This window comes from Eriocheir sinensis, chromosome 7 (genome assembly GCF_024679095.1).
Source record: "Eriocheir sinensis breed Jianghai 21 chromosome 7, ASM2467909v1, whole genome shotgun sequence".
Lineage (NCBI taxonomy): Eukaryota > Metazoa > Arthropoda > Malacostraca > Decapoda > Varunidae > Eriocheir > Eriocheir sinensis.
The window spans coordinates 514,183-533,541 of NC_066515.1; the positions used below are offsets into that span (position 1 = coordinate 514,183).

The 19,359-nt window shown below is 46.1% G+C and overlaps 1 long non-coding RNA gene across 1 annotated transcript; it reads left to right on the forward strand.

The window, feature by feature from the left end:
* Nucleotides 1-16,293: 16,293 nt before the first annotated feature.
* On the forward strand, nt 16,294-19,006 carry LOC126991375 (uncharacterized). Its single transcript, XR_007745454.1, has 3 exons — nt 16,294-16,371; nt 17,774-17,858; nt 18,691-19,006. It is a non-coding gene; the product is annotated as an uncharacterized LOC126991375 (long non-coding RNA).
* Nucleotides 19,007-19,359: the final 353 nt, after the last annotated feature.

Here is a 19,359-nt window from a genome sequence, read left to right on the forward strand (position 1 = left end):
GTAAACCAGACACAGAGGGTAGGACCCATGGGGCACCATATAACACCAGAATTGTCACTCTCCTCCCACGTATGTCACTATTGTTTTGTAGCTTAAGTCAGGTACTGTTAATATATAGACTGTCTATTGTATCCCTGTCATGATGGTTTCCTGGAAACAAACTAGTAAATGTGACACTGACATTTGACACTGATGCTTGACATTGACAAGATGGTGAAATATGACATGATGACGAGAAGAGACTGGAGCACACACCTTCTACCCCGAGTACTGACAGCAGACTGAAATGCTGCAGTGCTTTGCTACCCTCCTTAGCTGTTTTCTCAACAAGGCACAAAGTTGCTATGTACACAACAATTGCTGTATGGCCCTCCTAATAACATCATCTAACCCACCAAAAATGACTCCTGAGCCCAAATGCACACAAGCCCCAGATATATAACAGAAATAACCAGAAAAAACACACGATTGTAGAAAGATAAGCAGGTTGCTACTCTTGTACAGTGAAGCATCCCTGTTGGTAGCACTGATTGCAAATGGCGACCCAAACAAAGATGCATATTTCTATGAATCCTTCAAATTGAGTACCTGAACAGGTACTAAACCCACTCTCACTATGGTGTTGTATGCCCAGGATGCCCAGAACATCCAATATGTCATAATTACTACTCTAGGGCATAACAAATAACACATCATGAGTAAGACAAAGCTTTGACCCCATAGTAAATTAGATGATGACTCAGGGACAATAACTAAGAGAATAAGGGCACAAAGTGATGGAATAGCAAGATAACCCATGCAGTAACCTCACCAAGATGTCCAACCAATGCAACAGGAAAGTATATACAGACGTCAGTAGTCTATACCAAAGTGGAATGAACCATACACAATTATCATACAGCCCCAAAGTCACCAGTAAGACACAACAATGTCATTGTCATTATTCATATCATCATCATTCCCAACTGGTGCGATCATCGGAATTCTTCTTCGTATGCACCTATTGTGGAGCCACATGCACGTAGCAGCTATTTTAGCACACTTCTTGGGGTCGTACAGCAGCGATCCACCTGAACGGTGAAGGCAGCGAAAGCGAGACTTTAGGACACCAAAGGTTTGTTCAATGATGACCCTTGTAGTTTTGTGGCTCCTGTTGTATTGCCGCTCGCCTTCAGTCATGGGGTCATGGAAGGGTGTCAGCAGGTATGGTTCCAGGGGATATCCACTGTCTCCTAACAGATGAAAATCTCTTAAGGTCCCAGCCTCAAATCTGTCTCTTAAGGGCAATTTCTCCAAATGAAGGCATCGTTTGTGGCCCCAGGATATTGACACTGAAGCTGGTAATCAGCATCTCAGCATTGCAAATGACTTGCACATTCAGAGAATGGAAACTCTTACTATTTACATAAATATGTTCATGTTCAACAGGTGCCTTAATAGGTATGTGCGTGCAATCTATGGCACCAATTACTCTGGCGAAACCACTTATGAGGCTAAATGCTGCAGCTGTTCTCTTCACATCATAGATATTGGTTGGCATTTTAACCCTCTCGCACACCGTAAGTTTCCAATAAGTTTCTGTTCCACTCATAATGCATTTCTCAGGTCCGACCGGCCTTTTATTGCCGCCGCGATTCTCCACATTCCCGGACGTATCTTACCCTCACAGATATATCGTACCCCAATAAATTTGGTATCAATGGCTTCATAAAAACTTGTACTAAAACATGCGCAAATACAAATAGAGGAAAATATATATATAAACAATACAAACTTGTTTCAAGTCTCCGTATAGAGTATTGTAGACAATAAATCCTAAGTCCCAACTGTTCCCCACTCGCTAGCTCGAAATTGTGTGGGCCAATTTTTTTAGCCGAATATATGTTTCGAAGCGAAATTTAGTGAGGATTCTTATGGTATCCTCAAAATCTTCATACGCCTATTAGTTCCCGAGTTACACCGAGAAAACTTTATTTTTTCCTCTCCCGTCAGAGTAGGCTAACAACTAAAAATCGCTCAAAGTTCCTCATCTACGCTCCTTAGAAAGGTTGCCATATGTTACCATTAAGAAACTTATCCCAACAAATGACGCTCCCAAATATGACGCACTTTCACTGAAAACTTAAATTTTTAATATTTTTATTATTTTTATGGAGCGTTTCGCGTCATCTTGCGCCAGGACCTCTTACCATTTGATGACGCTAAACACGTCATCGTGCGCGAGAAGGTTAATTTCCATTTTAGCCTTCTCACTAGAAATTATTCGACTCTCACTTGGTTGAGTGAGTCCTGTGCTTTTTTTTTTTTTTTTTTTTTTTTTTTTTTTTACAGCTAAGGAGACAGTTCAAGGGCGTAAAGAAAAATATGAAAAAAAAGCCCGCTACTCACTGCTCCTGAATAGAGGTCAAAGCAGTGGCCAGAAAGAGAGGTCAATTTCGGGAGGAGAGGTGTCCTGATACCCTCCTCTTGAAAGAGTTCAAGTCGTAGGCAGGAGGAAATACAGATGAAGGAAGATTGTTCCAGAGTTTACAAGGGTGAGGGATGAAAGAATGATTATGTTGCTTAACTTTTGCATAATGGGTTTGACAGTATAGGGATGAGCATGAGTAGAAAGTCGTGTGCAGCGGGGCCGCAGGAGGGGGGAAGCATGTAGTTTGCAAGTTCAGAAGAGCTGTCAGCATGAAAATATCGATATAAGATAGAAAGATAAGCAACATGGCAGCGGAATTTAAGACGTAGAAGGCTGTCAGTAAGAGGAGGAGAGCTGATGAGACGAAGAGCCTTTGCCTCCACTCTGTCAAGGAGAGCTGTGTGAGTAGAGCCCCCCCACACATGAGATGCATACTCCATACGAGGGCGGACAAGGCTCCTGTAAATGGATAGCAACTGTGCGGGGGAGAAGAACTGGCCGAGACGGTACAGAACGCCCAGCCTCGAGGAAGCTAATTTAGTAAGAGATGAGATATGAAGTTTCCAGTTGAGATTTTGAGTTAAGGATAGACCGAGGATGTTTAGTGTCGAAGAAGGTGGTAGCTGAGTGTTGTCAAAGAATAGGGGATAGTTGTTTGGAAGATTGTGTCGAGTGGATACGTGGAGAAACTGTGTTTTTGAGTGTTGAAGGACACCAGGTTCCTCTTGCCCCAATCGGAAATAATAGCAAGGTCTGAGGCTATGCGTTCTGTTGCCTCCAGCCTTGAATCGTTAAGTTCCTGTAGGGTGGGTCTTCTATTAAAAGAAGTTGAGTAATGCAGAGTGGAGTCATCGGCGCAAGAATGGATAGGACAGTTCGTTTTGGGAAGAAAATCATCAATGAACAACAGAGAGAGGAAGATAGGACAGAATCCTGTGGGACACCACTGTTAATAGATTTAGGGGAAGAACAGTGACCGTCTACCACAGCAGAAATAGAACGGTCAGAAAGGAAACTGGAGATAAAGGTAGAGAGAAGGATATAAACCGTAGGAGGGTAGTTTGGAAAGCAAAGATTTGTGCCAGACCCTATCAAAAGCCTTTGATATGTCTAGCGCAATAGCAAAGGTTTCACCGAAACGGCTAAGAGAGAATGACCAAGAGTCAGTTAGGAAGTCAAGGAGATCACCAGTAGAACGCCCCTTGCGGAACCCATACTGACGATCAGATATAAGGTAAGAAGTGGAAAGGTGCTTTTGAATCTTCCGGTTAAGGATTGATTCAAAAGCTTTAGATAGACAAGAAAGTAATGCTAAAGAAAGGTAGTTTGAGGGATTGGAACGGTCACCCTTCTTAGGTACAGGCTGTATGAAGGCATAATTCCAGCAGGAAGGAAAGGTAGATGTTAACAGGCAGAGGCGAAAGAGTTTGACCAGGCAGGGTGATAGCACGGAGGCACAGTTTTTAAGGACAATAGGAGGTACTCCATCAGGTCCATAAGCCTTCTGACGATTGTGGCCAGAAAGAGCATAGAAAACATCATTTTGAAGAATCTTTATAACAGGCATAAAAGAGTCAGAGGGGGGATGAGTAGAATGAATATGCCCAGAATCGTCCAGAGTGGAGTTTTTAGGAAAAGTTTGAGAGAAGAGTTCAGCCTTAGAGATAGATGAGACGGCAGTGTTGCCGTCAGGACTGAGGAGTGGAGGGAAAGATGAAGTGAAGTTGGAGGAGATGTTTTTGGCTAGATGGCAGAAGTCACGGGAAGAGTTAGAGAAAGCAAGGTTTTGACATTTTCTATTAATGAAAGAATTTTTGGTTAGTCGGAGAATAGATTTGGCACGATTTTGGGCATATATATATATATATATATATATATATATATATATATATATATATATATATATATATATATATATATATATATATATATATATATATTTCCAGAAAGCTCTATATGAGAAATCAGTTTTTCGTTCCAGGTGAGTCTGTTGGTGGTAGCGAGTGTTCTAAGTGCTAATCGGCTCACGGATAGAGAAACTCAATATCCGTTAGGGTTACTTTATTGGACGAAAATACATCAAGTCATTGAGACAAATACAACACAAGGAAAAGGTGTTTGTGTGGGTATGCGTTTGTGTGAATGTTGTTTGTGTAGGTTAACATTTAAGTGTTGGTGTATGTGTATAACAATGTGTAACGGTGGACAACAAAAGGACATAGACGGACAGTCAAAGGTAAACGAGTACAAGAAAGATAAACATTGAAGACACGACGCGGACAGAGACAAGTACTAACGATGAACATGAAAACACAATTTTAAAGTATTCTGTGCAGTGCACCATTTTCTTATGTCACTGAGGGGAAGGAACACGCGATTCGAGCGGTGACTGCTACAGATATTCCCCCCCAGTGACTTCATAGAAGGAACGATATCTTCCTAGTGCGGACTGGTGCAGACGGTGTTGTTTCGGCGACGGAGAGCTGGGGCGCCTGGTCTGGGGCCAGCAGGTACGCCGGCTTGACCCTGTCTATGGAGACCGCGTCCTGAGAACCATGTTTGTCTATCGTGACAGTCTTTCTGGTCCGTCTCAGGACGCGGTAGGGTCCTTGGTAGGGCTGCTGCAGGGGCCGCCGAACGGCATCCACGCGCACGAAGACGTGGGTGCAGGTGTCGAGGTCCTGGTTGACGAAGGTCTTCTTCGGGGAAGAGCGAGGCTGCACCGGCTGGAGGCTCCTCATGGCACCTTTGAGGCGGGCGGCGAAGTCCTGGACGCCGCAGGGGGCGGTGTCAGGTGTGGGCGCCAGAAGTTCGCCTGGGAGCCGGAGGTTGGTGCCATACACTAGTTCAGCCGAGGAGTGGTGCAGGTCTTCCTTCAGGGAGGACCTGATGCCGAGGAGGACCAAGGGAAGAGCCAGGGACCAGTTGTCGCGTTGGGTGGAGGCCATGAGGTAGGATTTCAGCTGCAGATGGACGCGCTCGACAATGCCGTTAGCCTGCTGGTGATAACTTGACGTTCTGTAGCGGCGGATGCCAAGGAGGGTCATGACTTTGTTCCACGTTAGCCTCGAACTGGCCGCCGCGGTCTGAGGTGAGGCTGAGAGGGACGCCGAACCTGGAGACCCAAGTAGCAATGAAGGCGTGGGCGACGGCGTCCGTAGTGATGTCAGCGATGGGGGCGGCCTCAGGCCAGCGTGTGAAACGATCCACGCAGGTGAGGATGTAGCGATGGCCTGCGGAGGGCGGCAGGGGACCAACAAGGTCAATGTGGACATGGTCGAACCTCTCCGTGACGGGCGTGAAGGTGCCGGGTGGAGAGTGTGTGTCGCGTCACCTTAGAGGCTTGGCAGTCAGTGCAGGTTTTGGTCCATAGTCTGACGTCTTTGTTAATTCCCTCCCAAATGAAGCGGGACGTCATCAAGCGCTGCGAGGCTCGAATGCCAGGATGAGAGAGGTCGTGAAGCTGACGGAAGGCCTTGTAGCGGTGTCGCTGTGGCAGGTAGGGACGGATGGTGGCCGTAGAGACGTCAGCGTAGAGAGTGACCTTGGTGCCTGGGAGTGTGATTTTCTTCACTTTAAGCGCCGGGTTGTTCAGAAGCCTCTCCAGCTCTGCGTCGCCGGACTGATCGGCGGCTATGGCGGCGTAATCAAGTGAAGAGGACGTTACAGCGGTAATGTTGCGGGAGAGGGCGTCAGCTGGAGCGTTGTCTGCACCTTTGATATACCGGATGTCAGTGGTGAACTGCGAGATGTAGTCCATGTGGCGGAGTTGACGTGGTGTATAAGGGTCTTTGTTCCTCAGGAAAGTTGTAGTGAGGGGCTTGTGGTCGGTGAACACGTGGAAACGCCGGCCTTCAATGAAGTAGCGGAAACGTTTGACAGCCTTGAAGATGGCGAGAAGTTCCCGGTCGTAAGCGCTGTACTTGGCTTCAGACTTGGAGAGCTTACGGGAGAAGAAGGCGATCGGCTTCCAGGCGTTGTCGACGAACTGTTGAAGGACAGCACCAGTCCCAGTGTCGGAGGCGTCTGTTGCAATCGAGATCTCCGCGTCATGGGCAGGGAAGGACAACATGACTGTGTCGCTGAGAGCCTTCTTAGCAGCGAGAAAGGCGGCGTCAGCGTTCGGAGTCCAGGCGAGTGACAGACTGGCCACGCTTGCAGGGCTTCACCATGGCGAAGAGGGGCTGGAGCATGAGAGAGCAGTGTGGGACGAAGCGGTTGTAGAAGTTAACCATACCCAGGAATTCCTTGAGTTGGCGCTGGGTGGACGGCTTCGGGAACTGCTGGATGGCTTCAGTCCTTGAGTTGAGTGGAGCGATGCCCTCTGGAGTAACAGTGTGACCAAGGAAGGTGAGGAAGTAACACCGAACTCAGACTTGTCCACGTTGATCTGTACTCCGTAGTCTTGCAAGCGGGTGAGGACTTGGTGAAGGTGCTGTTTGTGAGAGGCTTCATCCGGGCTAGCGATGAGTAGATCGTCTATGTAGGCGAAGCAGAAGGGTAAGCCGCGGAGAACTTCGTCGATGAAGCGTTGAAAGGTCTGGGCCGCATTCATGAGTCCAAACGGCATCCTGACGTATTCAAAGAGACCGAAGGGCGTGATGACGGCAGTCTTCGTTATGTCGTCAGGATGGACTGGAATCTGGTGAAAGGCCTTGACGAGGTCCACACGTGAAAGATGGTGGAACCAGCAAGTTGAGACGAGAATTCCTGGATGTTTGGCACCGGGTATCTGTCCATCTTAGTGCGCGAGTTAAGGGCTCGGTAGTCTCCACAGGGACGTATGTCGCCGTTCTTCTTGGGGACGACGTGGAGGGCTGATGACCAGTTGCTGCTACTGGGCCGTACAATACCTTGACGCAACAGAGACTCGAACTCGGCCTTGGCTTGACGGTAGCGTTCAGGAGCTAAGCGACGGGCCTTGGCGTGTACTGGAGGTCCTGTAGTCTCTATGTGATGCGTAACGTGGTGCTTGACGGGCAGGCTGGCTGAATAGGGCTGTGTCAGCGTGGGAAAGGACTTGAGCAGGGCGGCGAACTGGTGGTCCTTGTGAACGACGGCAAGTTGCGAGCTGTCACCTGGTGCTGGTTGAGCATTGGAGAAGATGGAAGTGAGCGGGTCAACCAGCCTTCGTCCTTTGACGTCGACTAAGAGGTTGAAGTGCCTTAGAAAGTCAGCTCCGAGGATTGCCTGCGAGACGTTCCCGACGTAGAAGGTCCATTCGAAGCAACGTCGTAGGTAAAGGTCCACTTGCATGGTGTGTCGCGAGTAGACAGGTATTTTGGGACCGTTGGCGGCGTACAGGTGCAAGAGTGGAGGTAGAGTTCGCTGACTGGCGGTTGCTGGGATTATACTGACATCAGCGCCGGTGTCAATCAGGAACTTTGTGTTGGAACGGCAATCATGAAGGTGGAGCAGCGCCGAGGGTTGATGACGAGCGCTATGCTGCACTAGTGCTCGTCCTTGGAGTTTGACGCCTTGTAAGTGCACGGGGTGGTACACCTCGTAGCTTTCTCGCCGAAGTTGTTGTGGTACCAGCAGAGTCCTGGGCTTTTCGAACGGGAGCGGCGCTGACGTCGGTGAGGAGTGGGGGAGCGAGAGCGGCGGCGATCGAGCCGCTCCTCAAGAGAGGTGACTTTCGTCGCGAGCAGGGAGACTTGCTTGACGAGTTCGTCAAATTGAGTGGTCCTTTCGGAGACGACGGAAGACACTGAGGAAGTTAGCGGTCCAGGTAGAGTTGCCATGAATTCGTCTGCTAACTTGGCAATGGCGTCGGGCTTCAGGTCGTCCTTAACGCTGAAGAGGCTGCGCTGGACAGCAGGGGGCAGACGTTGGTAAAACAGCTGTTTGAACAAGTCTGGGTCGAAAGACTGGTACTTTTCGCCGAGCAGCTGCTTCATGCGGCGTAGGAGGTCCGTCGGTTTCTCATTACCCAACTCTTCTTTGGAGAGGAGTTCACGGAGGCGGGTGGCGACAGAAGACTGAAGGCGTTGGAGTAGGGTAGTCTTCAGGTCTTCATAGGCATGATCAGAGTTGTAGGCTGAGGCGATGACGTCAGAGACTTGTGGAAGGACGTCGGCGGGCAGGAGGCTAACAGCGTGAGTGTACTGAGTAAGGCTGTTAGTAATTTTGGCAGTCTTGAATCCGCACTCCAAAATCGAGAACCATATGGACGGGTCCTGTGAGCAGAAGGGCGGCGCTTTGAAGGACACCGCCGCCGCAGCGGAAGAGTTGTCGTCGTCAGACATGGTGAAGTTGAACGGTGTTGGCAAGGGCGCTGGCGTACAACGGGCCAGGAGCCACGGCAGTCCGTTCGTGTAGAACGAACTGCGTGTAGTATAGGCACTTGCGCGTGCTAGGGACCTCAGTGGCCCGGGGAGTGAACCAGTGTCCAAGAAAGCACTGTAAAACAACACTGTACACTTAGTGGGAACACTGTGACACTAACTGTTGCTGGGGACTTGCTGCACTGAACTGTTGCTGGACACACTGCACTGTACACATAGATCCACAAGTGTAGGATAATCCAAGAGGGCGGTGGTAGATCCAGGAGGCGGTGGTTAATCCAGGGGGCAGCTAGTAATCCCAGTGGGGTGCCACACTGTGTCTGCGTGTACACTGAGTCTGCGGTGTGTGGTGGCGTATACACTGAGTCTGTATGGCGTGTACACTGAGTCTGTGTGTGGCGTGTACACTGAGTGTGTGGCACTGTGTGTCTCAGTAATATGTCGCACTGTGTTTGAGTGTTCACTGAGTCTGTGTAGTGTGTCACACGATGTGCGTGTCTCAGTCGCCGGACCAGCAGAAAAGCAGGGAGGAGGAGGGGTGGGGGGGTGAGCGCCGGGAGAAGCACCATGGGGCACAAAAGATGCCTGAAGGGCGCTGAAGATGCCTGGAGGAGGCGCACAGAGGGAGCCTAGAAGAGGCGCACAGAGGGAGCCTAGAAGAGGCGCACAGAGGGTGCCTGGAAGAGGCGCACAGAGGGTGCCTGGAAGAGGCGCACAGAGGGTGCCTGGAAGAGGCGCACAGAGGGTGCCTGGAAGAGGCGCACAGAGGGTGCCTGGAAGAGGCGCACAGAGGGTGCCTGGGGAAGGCACAGAGGGTGCCTGGGGAAGGCACAGAGGGTGCCTGGGGAAGGCGCAGAAGGCGCCTTGGGGAGGGCGGGGGAAAACCCTGAAGGTGGCAACTACGCCTACGGCGTAATATTTCTCCCGACCTGAGTGCTCAGCCCCACGAACCCCGAATGGAGGTGAGGATTTTTGCCCCAGGAGAGGGCGGACGAATGGACAAGTTACCCTGCCCAGGTCCTCCACTCTGGGAGAGAGTGCCCTTGGTACGGCACCGGCTATAAGCCACCTTGAACCATAGCAACACTCCGGGGTCACCAATTGTTGGTGGTAGCGAGTGTTCTAAGTGCTAATCGGCTCACGGATAGAGAAACTCAATATCCGTTAGGGTTACTTTATTGGACGAAAATACATCAAGTCATTGAGACAAATACAACACAAGGAAAAGGTGTTTGTGTGGGTATGCGTTTGTGTGAATGTTGTTTGTGTAGGTTAACATTTAAGTGTTGGTGTATGTGTATAACAATGTGTAACGGTGGACAACAAAAGGACATAGACGGACAGTCAAAGGTAAACGAGTACAAGAAAGATAAACATTGAAGACACGACGCGGACAGAGACAAGTACTAACGATGAACATGAAAACACAATTTTAAAGTATTCTGTGCAGTGCACCATTTTCTTATGTCACTGAGGGGAAGGAACACGCGATTCGAGCGGTGACTGCTACAAGTCTTCGTGATATTTGTGACAGGAAACAATGAGATGTCCACCACCGCTTTTCTTTTAGCCGACATTATAATCACTCACTACCTTTGTTGCGGTGTTTGTGTTCTTGTCCTTAGAGCAGTAGGCCATCGCAATAATCGTGAGTTTGTTGTGATTCTGGCTCTTCCTGAGCAAGCAGTCTGACAAAGTTTGTCTATTGTCAGTGTTTATATATATATATATATATATATATATATATATATATATATATATATATATATATATATATATATATATATATATATATATATATATTACGTTGAAGCTTGTTGCACCGGTAGGCTTGGTGTGTCTTGGTGCAGGTAAGTGTTTATAGGGGCGCCGTCTTTTCTTGCTCATGCAGCCCCCAGGAACTGATTCTTGAATGACTTGGACGGTTCTTCTAGAGACCGGGTTCAGGACATCATGTGGATAACATAACATAAGAACGTAAGGAGTCTGCAAGGGGCCGGTTGGCCTATACAAGGCAGCTCCTGTGCACTCAACCACACCTTACCTCACCATCCATGGCTTTATCTAACCTCTTCTTAAATGTATCTAAGGTATTGACACCCACAACACGGTGCCTGAAGAAAACTCAGGTGGTAGCAGCGGATTCGATGATGATGATAATTATTAGGGCGGTCTGTCTTGGCGCCGCAACTTCGGGGTCATTTGGCGCCGAATCTAATACAAATTAATTCTCTTATAAAACTATATTAGCTTAAAATTAAAAACGTGATAAAACCAACACTAATAAAATCATATAAAACCAGTTAAAAATTAAACCATGTTAAAATACAACTATAAAAGGCCAATAAAAACTACAGAAGGTTGAGGACGCCAGCCTCCTGTAGGAAGCCATAAACGTCATGTCCCGGGAAGAATGCCTCCTCCCCAGCACCAGAGAGAGAAAGAGGGAAACTCCCATCTCCGCCCCGGCACCGGGGGAGGTACCGCTCTCGCAGTTCCTCCAGACTGGGGCACTCGACCAGCAGGTGCCGAACAGTCAAGGGGACCAAACATAGGAATACATAGGAATACATAGGAACAGACACCAGAAGACCTATCGGTCTACGGCGAGGGTGTCTGTTTACTACCGCTACTACTAGTAATCTACGTGTGGTAGGATAGGACAGAAAAGACAAAGGCTCCTCCCCACCCACCTCTCCCTCCGGCAACGTGCCGGCAGGAAATAGTTAGAAGAGAACACCATGTACCTTTAAGGAAGAGAGGGCCATGGAAATTTTAAAGTAAAAAAAAGAAATAAGAGGAAATTACTACCCTTAACTTACACTACTGGTAACCTAAGCTGTGGGGAAAAATGACTTCATTACATAAGAACATAAGAACATAGAAATACAGGGAGACTGGAAGAGGACGAGTGGCCTACACAGGGCGGCCCCAGAATCCCCCCTAATACCCACGATGGGTGAGGTGTAGTTTCAGGGGAACAGGTGGAGGCTTGATCCTCGTTTTACCGGCGGTACTAGGCACGCACCAGTAACCTGTCACCTTACTGCACCCACACCTCACTCCACCTGTCATGCGGACATTAACTGTTGCTTTACTCTATTGTTGACTTTCGCTACTTGCAATCTAGGTTGTGGGGGAGAATTATATGAATATAGGTTGAGGTCTTGCTGCAATCTATCTGAAAACATGCGAAAAAGGGTCAGTATAATCTTATATCCCTGAAGTAATTATCCAAAGAAGACTTAAAACTATTGATACTCTGTGCGCTAACTACTGACGGTGGGAGTCTATTCCAGTGATCGACGACTCTGTTATTGAAAAAACTTCTGCTGTCAGGACCCAGAAAACGAGGAAACAGAGGAGTGAGATATACAACTGTGTAAACACCTGACAGGACAAACACTAACAAAAAGGGTGACATATATATAAGTGTAAACATCTCAAGTACAAAAGAGGGGAAACAACGAGGGTAAAGGAAAACAGATACCCAGAGAGGAAAGGCAGGTATACAACTGTGTAGACATCTGACAGGACAAACACTAACAAAAAAAGTGACATATATAACAGTGTAAGCATCTCAAGTACCAAAGAGGGGAAACAACGAGGGTAAAGGAAAACAGATACCCAGACTCAAATACAGAAAACAGATGCCCAGTGGGCGTGGTCAGAAAGTGTGAACAACCATTGAAAAAGACTCTGACCCGTGACGTCAGTCGTGGCGACATGTTATGAGCCAATAATTTAACAGAAAAATCACTGAGGGAGTGTCTTAAGACTGACTCACGAATAGCAGGAGAAGTAAAACAATACAACATAATGAGCGAGCAGATGGGTGTGACAGGAAGTATTGGCCATTGGTTATGTAGAAAATTAAGGGCGTGTCAAGGATGTAAGTCCGCCTAAAGCAAAGAAAAATGTGGCCTAGAAATCAGTGGTATGAGTAGATCGAGCTTGGTTCTCGCCTCAAGCAGACCTGCTACTCACTCAGCCGAGAATGGCTGTTGTGATCTTAATCGTGAGTAGAAATTCGAGAATCTAAGGGAAACCGACTGTATTGTCCTGGAGATTATATTGTGAGGAAATGTGTAGTAGGAATGTGAGTGGTACAGGATAGTGATTATTTGTTTGCGATGTTAAGCAGAAATGGAAACCACAGCGTGTGGTATAATTGGGTGTTTCCATGACTTGTAGTAGATTATACTATAGGAATATGTTATTAGAATTTTGTGAAGAGAGTACATAATGATTGTGATGTAAGCAGAGAGATACAAACCACTGCTTGTGGAATGACGAGTGTTATTATTATTGGCAACAACTGAGCACATATTGTAGTATTATGTTTAAGACATGTCGTTTGTCATATGTTGTATCCATTGCTGAATATGCCAGAGTGTTATGATCGTCTGAGCATAGAATATTGCGTAAGGCAATTATTTTCATTTAATCTTAAATAAATGTAAATTATATTTTCCCTTGTCTATCCCCGAACACTAGTCTCCAATAACAACTTAAGCCGGATCACGCTACCAAGGATACGAGACGGTGAGATCATTTATTGAGTAATTAATGAGTGATAAAAAGAGTTGATTTAATACAAGAAAAGAAGGGTCTAAAACTGCGCACCAATGTGTTACATCGATTTCCTTTTAACTTCATACCGTTGCTGCGTGTTCTTGTGTTGGTGTCTCTCTGAAATAGACTATCTGGGTTAATATTGTCTAATCCATTAAGGATTTTGAACACTTCAGTTAAGTCCCCTCTTATCCTTCGCTTTTTTAGGGAAAACATATCTAAACGCTTTAAACGCTCGTCATATGGCAAGTTTCGGAGCGCTGGAATTTGTTTGGTTGCTCGTCGCTGTATCTTTTCTAGCAAAACTTGATCTTTGATATAGTTCGGTGACCAGTACTGAACGGTGTATTCTAGGTGTGGTCTTACAAATGCTAAATATAATCTCTTCATAAGTTCGGGTGATTTATAATCAAAGTTTCTTGAGATTAATCCAAACATCATATTGGCTTTTTTATTCGCTGCAGAACATTGATCACTCATTTTAATTAAGAGTGTTACTGATAATGACACCAAGATCTTTTTCTTGTTTTACTTCGCTGAGCTCATGTCCTTGAATCAGATATTTAAAGTTAGGATTTTTTTCACCTATGTGCATTACTTTGCATTTATCTACGTTAAAACTCATTTGCCATTTTTCGCTCCAGTCGGCAAGTCTTATTAAGTCTGATTGAATGTTCTCGCAACTTTGACTGTTCATTACCGTACCTCCTAATTTGGTGTCGTCGGCGAATTTGGCTACTTTTGATAGCATATCAGTTTCTAGGTCGTTCACGTAAATTATGAATAGTGTTGGCCCCAGGACCGAACCTTGGGGAACGCCACTGGTGACGGGTTGCCAATCCGATGCTTCACCATTAAGAGCTACACGTTGTTCTCTGTCGGTGAGCCAGTCATGAATCCACGCACATAGATGGTCGTTAATACCGTGGGAACGCAGTTTTGAAATAAGCCTAACGTGAGGAACTTTATCAAACGCTTTCTGAAAATCTAGGTAAATTACGTCATATGGGCTTTGGGCGTCCCAACATGTATAAACATCGTTGAAAAAGGTTAATAGGTTGATAAGGCAAGACCGATTACTACGAAATCCATGCTGACTATCAGTTATCAATTCATTTGTTTCAAGGAAAGTGGTAATTTTATCCCTGATTATTTTTTCGAATAGTTTAATTAGGACAGACATAAGGCTGATAGACATAAGGCTGTTCTATACATCTTTCAGATGTATAGAACAAAAACACGGGAGAAAATTGGACCGCTGAAAACAAACACAGGGGAGCTAGTAGAAAATTACGAAAATATGAGCACATTGTTGAACGACTACTTCCTTTCAGTATTCACACAGGAGGATCGAACGACTATACCGGAAAGAGTTCAGGTGTACGAGGGCGGGGATGGCGATAAATTGAGGGATATAATCATTACCAGGCAAGTAGTTCAGGATGAGATAGATAAGCTTAAGAAGAACAAGTCGCCAGGTCCTGACGGGATATTTCCGAGGGTATTAAAGGAGTTAGGTGATATAATCAGTGACCCACTAACCGACATCTTTAAGATGTCGGTAAATACTGGCTATGTGCCGAGCCTATGGAAAGTAGCTAATGTGACGCCGATTTTTAAAAAGGGGGACAGGTCAGTTGCTTCAAACTATCGCCCAATCAGCTTAACATCGGTTATAGGGAAGATGCTGGAGTCCATAATAGCCAGGAACATTCAGGAGCATTTAGAGAAACATAGCTTAATTCACGACTCGCAGCATGGGTTCACAAAAGGTAGGTCATGCCTCACCAATCTCTTGTCCTTCTACAATAAAGTATTTGAGGCGGTTGACAGAGATGAAAATTATGATGTAATCTATCTTGATTTTAGTAAAGCGTTTGACAAAGTTCCTCACCAACGACTGTTGCTTAAATTACAGGCTCACGGAGTAGAGTGTAAATATTTTATCTGGGTCAAGGCGTGGCTTAGCAATAGGAAGCAAAGAGTGCAAATCAATGGTAAAAGATCTGACTGGGGATGTGTTACGAGTGGGGTCCCACAAGGTTCGGTATTAGGTCCACTTTTGTTTATTATTTATATCAATGACTTAGACACAGGAATTAGTAGTGATGTTAGTAAATTTGCAGATGATACCAAGATCGGTAGAGTAATTGAGTCGGATCAGGACGCTAGTATTCTCCAAGGTGAACTCAACAGATTATATGACTGGGCGGATAAATGGCAGATGGAGTTCAATGTAGGAAGTGCAGTATTCTGAGTGTAGGTAGGAACAACCCTCACATAACTATTGCTTAAATGACACTCTCATAAGTAGGTCTGGGTGCGAGAGGATTTAGGGTCTTAGTGAGCTCTGATCTCCGTCCAAGGGCACAATGCATTCAAGCTAGAAATCGAGCTAATAGGGTACTGGGATTTATTTCAAGGAGCGTAAGCAACAGAAGCCCCAAGTCTCCCTCAAACTATATTTAGCATTAGTTAGACCTCATCTTGACTATGCGGTTCAGTTCTGGTCACCCTACTATAGAATGGATATCAAAATGTTAGAATCGGTGCAGAGGAGGATGACTAAGATGATTCAGGGGTTGAGAAACTTGCCATACGAGGAAAGACTCAAACAGTTAAACTTGCATTCTCTAGAAAGGCGAAGGGTGCGTGGAGACATGATCGAGGTTTATAAATGGATGAAGGGCTTTAATAAGGGAGACATTCATAAGGTTTTGTTGGTAAGAGAACCGGGTAGGACACGAAGTAACGGGTTTAAACTGGATAAATTCAGATTCAACAGGGACATAGGCAAAAATTGGTTTACTAACAGGGTGGTGGATGAGTGGAATAGGCTTAGCAGTCATGTGGTGAGTGCCAATACAATTGTCACATTCAAAAATAGACTAGATAAATTCATGGACAGCGATATTAGGTGGGGTTAGATACACGGGAGCTTAGGGTCAAAGGAGCTGCCTCGTACAGGCCTACCGGCCTCTTGCAGACTCTTGCGTTCTTATGTTCTTATGTTCTTAACACCTGACCTCGTAGAACCCGACCACTCCTCACACCAGTCATCCGCGCCTCACTTGGCCCTTCCTCAAGAAGACGCAAACAGTAAGTATTTCCCCTAGTTCGTACAGACTAGCCATAATGTAAAAAACCAATGAAATATTGGTCGGAGTCAGATGCCACACCCTGCCCTTCCCATCCCCAACACCCTGCCCTTCCAAGCCCCAACACCCTGCCCTTCCAAGCCCCAACACCCTGCCACACCCTACCCTTCCAAGCCCCAACACCCTGCCCTTCCCATCCCCAACACCCTGCCACACCGTGCCCTTCCAAGCCCCAACACCCTGCCACACCCTGCCCTTCTCATCCCCAACATAAGAAGAACATAGGGAAACTGCAAGAGGCCGGGTGGCCTACACAGGACCCACTTATCCCATGAGCCCTGACTTTATTTAACAGTCTCTGGTGAGGCACCTTATCGAAGGCCTTACTAAAATCAAGATAAACCACATCATAGCTCTCATCATTGTCAGCTGCCCGTATACTCTATTGTAAAAGGATATAAGATTAGTGAGGCACGACTTTCCTTTAGTAAACCCATGCTGTGAGTCGTGAATTAAAATATGTCTGTCTATATGGTCCCTAATACTATCAGCTATTATTGACTCAATCATTCTACCTATAACTGACGTCAAACTAATCGGCCTATAGTTCTCCACAGAAGATTTGTCTCCCTCCTTAAATATTGGAATAAAGTGTGCCTGCCTCCATGAAACAGGCACCACCCCTGTCTTACCTAGACATCTTACCTAGACGGGTTCCACGAGAAGGGAACCCCACAAGTGCCAACACTCCAGCAGAATACATATTTGTGTAGTTACTCTGAACACTAAAACTATTAAGCGGCTGCTGGAATGTGTGTTGATTGCACTAAGTAAAGACTAGTAATAAAATATAATGACATATGTATATAAGTGAAATAAGTATTTATATTTATATTGCTGTAAGTAGAATAAAGTAATTTAGAGTTAATATGTTCTATGTCTAGTGACTTCCTAAATACTTCTGTTAACTGCCCATTTATCTCTGTTTCATATTCCTTTATCACCCTGGGGAAAAGTTCATCTATCTTGGGTAATTACCTGTTGACCTGACTTCCCTGTGAGGTATAAACTGTTTCTGTCCTAATTTAATCTCCCTGACCAGACTATTATACTCACCCTCCAAGCTATTGACCTGACTAGTGACCTCACCAGAGATTACCGCCCCTCCCTGCTCTGGGTCCACCCTGCCCTTCCAAGCCGCCACACCCTGCCCTTCCCATCCCCAACACCCTGCCCTTCCAAGCCCCGACACCCTGCCATACCCTGCCCTTCCAAGCCCCAACACCCTGCCCCGCCCTGCCCTTCCAAGGCTCAACACACCCTGCCCTGTCCTGCCTTCAAGGCCCCAACACACCCTACTCTTCCCAGCCCCAACTCCTCCAGCTCTGCCCTGCTCCTCCCAGCTCCAACTGTTGCTCCAACTCCTCTCCCTGGACGTGACGTGACCATCTGCGCCTCACTTGCCCCTTCCTCAAGAAGACACAAAAGGTAAGCATTTCCCCTAGTTGGTACAGTCTAGCTAAAATGTGGTTTACTAATACAATATATAGAAGAGCTGACTACTTTGCTGGAAACTGCCATAGTAAGTAGGCAATGCGTTTATGTTGAATAGGAAGAGTCAGGCGCTACATAGAGTTTTGAGATCTCTAGATGGGAGGTAAAACACGTTTACATAGTAGGCGATGTAGCAGAGGGAGTTATGGGAGGCTCGCCCATCAGGGAAATTGCCACACTACAAAAGGGGGATTGATGAGACTTCAGTGCACATGCTACTTTAGTGTTCTATGTATATTATAGATAGAGCAGGGTATGGCAGAGTATTTCCACGAGAAACTGGTGGGTGCGGGGTGAGCCCAGCCCCACACTATGCCACACACTCAACACCTCTCGCCTCCTCTCACATGTCAGCTATTTACTACCTTTAAATTAATTTAATCAAATAGTTGGATAATCCAATGGGTCATACAGTGTTGAGATTATTTTTATGATTTTATGTCAGCTAATTAATATTTGAAATTGTGTAAAAGAATGTACATATCAAATAAGGCTGTACAGTGCTATGCATGCATTTAATTACAATATGAACAAGTTGTGTTAGAAAGAAAGCCTAAAACAGATTATATACTCAGTGTTAGGTTTGGTAGCGCTGTGGCAAGAAAATGTGATTATAGCCTTCGTGGTCTAGTGGTTATTGTAGTCAGAGCTAAGCCCAAAAAATTTCCATCCCAGCTAGGAAGGAGTCAGAAGGATGATAGAAGGGGTAACGTGTGTGGGAAAAGTTTAGGTACTGCATACTAATTACATGTTTCACCACTTTCAGGAATGGAGGGGAAGAAACCCCGTAAGGCCAACTTCTCCGAGGCTGAAGTGTTGGCAATGGTCACGGCCATCCGTGACAATTATAATATCCTTTTTGGTAAATTGTCTGCGGGGACAACCCATTACACCAAATTGGCAGCCTGGGGAGAGATCCAAGAAGCTGTGAATGCAGTGGGGCGGGTTCACCGCGACATCGAAGAAATTAAAACAAAATTCAAGCACCTCAAGTCCGACGTCAAGAGAAAAAGGGCGAAGGACCTTCATTATCAAAAAGGAACAGGTATGTTGATAGATTATCACTGGAGAGCATTATGATATACAAAATATTTTTTTTATTCTTTGATATGTGCCGATACTAACCAAGCCAAATTTTTCGGGCAAATATCTCCCTCTCTTAACAGTGTAAGGTAGTCAGGGGGATGATGTTAACGTCATATAAACTGCCTGCTAAATGTTACCATTCATCATTTTCCTTTCTTCTCAGGTGGCGGCCCAGCACAAAGACACCTTATTCAGTGGCAGAAGAAATTGTGCTGGGCTTAATTCCTGCGGAGGCCATCATGGGCCATCGTGGGATTCCAAACCCAGACCAATTGGCCCTGACACAGGGTGAGACATAAAAATATACTTACGTTATGATCAGAAATATGATTCTTACTGAATGATAACT